This window comes from Colobus angolensis, unplaced genomic scaffold (assembly GCF_000951035.1).
Source record: "Colobus angolensis palliatus isolate OR3802 unplaced genomic scaffold, Cang.pa_1.0 Scaffold9, whole genome shotgun sequence".
NCBI lineage: Eukaryota > Metazoa > Chordata > Mammalia > Primates > Cercopithecidae > Colobus > Colobus angolensis.
The window spans coordinates 2,255,725-2,260,809 of NW_012122931.1; the positions used below are offsets into that span (position 1 = coordinate 2,255,725).

General features: G+C 47.6%; 1 protein-coding gene across 1 annotated transcript in view; it reads left to right on the forward strand.

Annotated features, from left to right (window-relative positions):
• The first annotated feature begins 49 nt into the window (after positions 1-49).
• Positions 50-5,085, forward strand: part of SETX (senataxin) — a 103,235-nt gene continuing 98,199 nt past the window's right edge. Inside the window, exons 1-2 of the mRNA XM_011931431.1 lie at positions 50-125; positions 1,302-1,408. The gene's annotated coding sequence lies outside the window, so the exon portion shown is untranslated. The remainder of the gene's footprint in view (positions 126-1,301; positions 1,409-5,085) is intronic.

Here is a 5,085-nt window from a genome sequence, read left to right on the forward strand (position 1 = left end):
GGGGCCTAACTCGCGGCGACGGCTGGTTGGTAGCTGCGGCTGTGGGCCCGCACTTCCGCCGGTGGCCGAGAGCGGGGCCAGTCATGGAGGTGGGCTAGACGGAGGGCGACGCCAGGAAGAGCGCGGTGAGGGGAGCGGCGGGCTGGAAGCTGCCGGCCGGGCGGGCGTGAGCGTAGACGCGGCTTGTGCTTGCAGGGCCGCGTCGGGGAACCATCGCGGCGCGTAGGTCCCTGTGGGCGGATGTGGGAAGAGTCGGCGCGGGCTTGGCCGCTTCCCTTGGCGCGGGGGCGGGAGCACCCCTTGTCGGCTAGCGGGTAGAAGCCTGTTGCCTTCCTGCGCGCTGGACCCGGCCGCTGCGACCGCCTGTCCTTCCGTTGTTTACACTGCGGTCACGTGTGAGCTGTTTTTTGGTGTGGACACTGCGTAGTTTCCTTGGGACTGAGTAGGATATCTCGAGGTGGAAAGTGTGGGTCCCTTCCATACCCCCGCCTACCTCCCGCCCGGAGTCCCTCCGTTTTTTTTTTTTTTTATTTTCTCTCTCTCTCTTTTTTTGAGACAGGGTCTCGCTCTTGTCACCCAGGCTGAAGTGCAGTGGAGCAATCACGGCTCACTGCAACCTCGACTTCCTGGGCTTCAGCGATCCATCCGCCTCATTCCCCCCGCCCCCCGCCCCGAGTAGCTGGGACCGCAGGCGCCAGCCACCAGGCCCGGCTAATTAAAAAAAAAAATGTGTTGCAGAGGCAGGGCCTGGCTGTGTTGCCCAGGCTGGGGTCAGGTACTCCAGGGATCCTCCGAGCCTTTGCGCCCGGCCGGTCCCTTGGTTTGAAGGAGAGTCTGTTTCTCCCACTTGGAGGGGCTGGAGCTTTTGCTGCTGGCCACAGGGCTTTGTGCGTCCTCCCCAACTCCTGGAATCTACGGATGTGCCCAGAAATTTGCATCACCCCAATGAAACGGGGATGACTGCCTTGAGGGAAAGGAGCTCCACAAGGAGAAGGCCGAGTGTGGTATTTGATAAGTGATACAGCTGACGATCCTAGGACTGATGTTACCTGTGCTGGCTAATAACTTGGATTTTTGGCTCAGTGCATAGCTATCCCCGTGAGGGCGTATAGCCCCCTGTGGAACTGTGAGTCAGAATTGCAGTTCAGCTGTTACCTGGAAGTCCACAGCCAAGTTGTCTAACCTATCTGGGCTTCCTCATCAGCCAGCAGTATCTGTCTGTAATGGGATTGATACCAGGCTCAGATAAGATAGAGTATAAATACCACTTAACAATTTTGTTTTTTGTTTTTTAATTTCAGAGATGTTCTTCTGGGGCCAGAGTCTGGGCATATATGAATGTAAATCCGTGTTTGTTCACAACTAAGCCCAGCTGAGACAATCACTTTTCTGTAGGCCGTTTGCCCAGGTAATAATTTTTTTTTTTAACAAGAGTTCAGAGCTCCAAGGTAAGTGTAATGATGGAAACGTGTGCAGAGTCCTGAAGGGATGGAGAAGAAGGTCATCAGAGATAGACTGAAAGAGAGGACAGGTCGGACAGGCCCCCCAGACGTGATGACACTCAGGGAGGGCTTGCACACTGATTATTATCAAATCCAGCTTTCTGTTGGAATCTTAGTGGAGTTCTTTAAAAGGGAAACAATTTTATCCACAGGATCTTTTCTACTTTTTCTCTTTCTTTTTTTTTTTTTTTTGGAGACAGAGTCTTGCTCTGTCGCCTGGGCTGGAGTGCGCTGGATCTCAGCTCATTGCAAGCTCCGCCTCGCAGGTTCATGCCATTCCCTTGTCTCAGCCTCCCGAGTAGCTGGGACTACAGGCGTGCCACCTCGCCCCGCCAGTTTTTTGTATTTTTTAGTAGAGACGGGGTTTCACCATGTTAGCCAGGATAGTCTCGATCTCCTGACCTCGTGATCTGCCCGTCTCGGCCTCCCGAAGTGCTGGGATTACAGGCTTGAGCCACCGTGCCCGGCTTTTTCTTTTTGAAGTTCCTGAGGTAAGTCTGACAGGCATTCACAGTTAAGAACCAGGTAGAGGTAGGAGGGTGGGTTTTCAAGGCAAATGGAAGAGCTTCCATAAAGGCAGGGAGTACCAGTCACCATGAATGGTTTTAGGAAGAGCAAGTGAAAAGAGGTAAGTGTGGAGGAAAGAGATGATGTGGAAGCTGGATCATCGCAGGCCTTGTGTATGTTGAGCTCAACAATTTGAATTTTATCCAAACATTGGAGGAAGAGTCATTTGTGCTTTCAAAGTCCAGTTTGGGGCTTTGGCCTCTGGCAGCATTTTGGAGGAGGAATTGGTGGCGATCAAACAAGAGACAGATCGTTTAGGCTTCTTCAGTAATCCAGGCAAATGATGAAAATGTATTGAACTAAGGCAGTGGCAGTTGCACTGAGAAGAAAGTAGAGAAGTAATTAAGGGGTAGGCTCTAGAGCTCAGAGATTGCGGTTGAGGGAGAAGGAGTGTATAGGGTAATTCCTAGGTTACTGATTTGAAAATTGAATGGATGGTAATGTCATCAACAAGGGAATATAGAACAAATAACAGATTTAAGGGAAGGACTTCGTTGGGTTCTGGTCATGTTTACTTTGAGGTGCCCCTCAGACACGTGAGTAGAGATACACTGTATGCAGTTGGATATTGAATGTATCGATCTGGAGTTCTAGGCTAGGCTGTCAGTTATTGAGTAGGTAGAACACAGGGCATCATTGCATTAAGTTTTTTTTTTTTTGAGATGGAGTCTTACTCTGGCACCAGGCTGGAGTGCAGTGGTGCGATCTTGGCTCACTGCAACCTCCGCCTCCCGGGTTCAAGCGATTCTTCTGCCTCAGCCTCCCCAGTAGCTGGGACTACAGGTGCGTGCCACCATGCCCAGCTAATTTTTGTATTTTTAGTAGAGACGGGGTTTCACCATATTGGCCAGGATGGTCTTGATCTCTTGACCTCGTGTTCCTGCCCGCCTCAGCCCTCCAAAGTGCTGGGATTACAGGCGTGAGCCACCGCACCCTACCTGCATTAAGTTTCACAATACTTTCTCAGTCTTTGGGCAGCTTCAGTCTAGGCAGTAGTTGAAGCAGTGGTTTGAAGTAGGTCACCCAGAAAGAGAGTACTGAGTAAAGAGGTGAGAATTCTCAGGAGAAGCCTTCGAAAACTTTAGTATTTATATGAGTAACAAAGGCAGAGCCGGGCGTGGTGGCTTAAGCCTGTAATCCCAGCACTTTGGGAGGCCGAGACGGGCGGATCAGGAGGTCAGGAGTTCGAGACCATCCTGGCTAACACGGTGAAACCCCGTCTCTACTAAAAAATACAAAAAAAAGCTAGCCGGGCGAGGTGGCTGGCGCCTGTAGTCCCAGCTACTTGGGAGGCTGAGGCAGGAGAATGGCGTAAACCCGAGAGGCGGAGCTTGCAGTGAGCTGAGATCTGGCCACTGCACTCCAGCCCGGGCGACAGAGCGAGACTCCGTCTCAAAAAAAAAAAAAAACAAAAAAAACAAAGGCAGGGGTAATTATGAAGGAGATTGGGTAGAAGTGGTGTCCAAAAATGGTGTGTTGTAGGTAAGGAAAGCATGGGCAGCATTTTCATATGCTTTAGCAGAGTCAAGTAAGGAACCTGTTGGATTGGTGATGTAGAGATTGTTAGGGACTTAAAATTCAGTGGAGTATAAGGGTAGAAGCCAGAGTGCAAAGGAGCTGAAGTGGGAGGTAGTGAATCTAAACTTCCGGATGTTTAGCTGAGCAGTGTATTTGAAGTTTCTGACTGATACTGAGAAATGGATAGCCTAAGGATAAGTCTATAGAAAGTTACAGTTATACCTATGGTGAAGCATCCTATATTTTTGGTTTTGACACATTACCTCTCTTTTTGGTGGGTGCTCAGAGAGTTGCTTTAATTTTGCTTTTGCAGCTTGAGCATTGTCTGGACACACCCATTTGTCACTCAGTAATGATTCCAAACGGTTACAGTCTGATGAAACTAACAAAATAGGCCTCAAGAAGAACTGAGTTGTACAAAAGCTTAATAGGATTCACAGTAGTTTAGAAGCAATTATTTTCTCCCTAAAAGACAAAATATGCCCTATTGAGATTTCCTGGGCTTAGCAATTTAGGCTAGTGATGATTTTAAGTTTGAAGACAAAACCACACACACAGCCTTTTGAAGAAGAACTACGGAAGCGTATGTTCTCGGTGTGCTCTGCAGCAGTGTTCGTTATCTTCTAGATGCCACAACACTCACCTATTTTGGTAGTAACTCCCATATGCTTCTAGAAAATTTAGTCTTGCTTTTTCGGTTGTGGAAATAGGCTCTTTTTCTGAGTGAAATAAAAAGCAAATTCTGTAATTTTCTTAATAGAAGGTTTCTTTTGTTGTGTCCTTTGTTAGTAAAGTACACAACATTAAGAGTTTCAAGTAAGGTAAGTGGGAAAAGACGTACGCAACATTTTATTTGCATGGTAGTCCCACTTAAGTTTTTTAAAACTTAAATTGACTGCAGTCTGTTAGCTGCTGAGATCATGCTTAAAACGATGTTTGAGAAACCTCCTTGAAGTTTCACTTTCTGTTCTTATGTCTTCTAAGTTTGCTTTCCATGTTAAACTAGGTCGCCAGAAAAAAACCAGCTTCTGCAAGCTGTTAACTTACTAGTAGTGTGATATTAGCCTCTTAGGTATAAGTAATTCTTCTTTTGAATAAAACAGTTTTAAATTCTGCAGAAATACATTGAAGATCTTATCCCATGTTACTTGGCATTTCCTGGTCTGCAGTGCCCCTGTACTAGGAGGCCTTAATAAAATGTAATTGAAGTAGAGTTAGTGTCAGGAAAGGGCGGTACTCTGCGGCTATCACTGCATACTCTTTTTCTCCCCAACTTTGATGAGGACTGTAACTCATGTTACCCTTTTCCTCTGCTTTCAGGAAGCTCCTGATGTAGAACTCAGTGAAATTAAATTCCTTCTAAAGAAGTTTTGATTTTGTTTTTTGAAATCTCATTTTTTTTTTTTTTTTTTTCTTGAGACGGAGTCTTGCTCTGTCGCCCGGGCTGGAGTGCAGTGGCCGGATCTCAGCTCACTGCAAGCCCCGCCTCCCGGGTTTA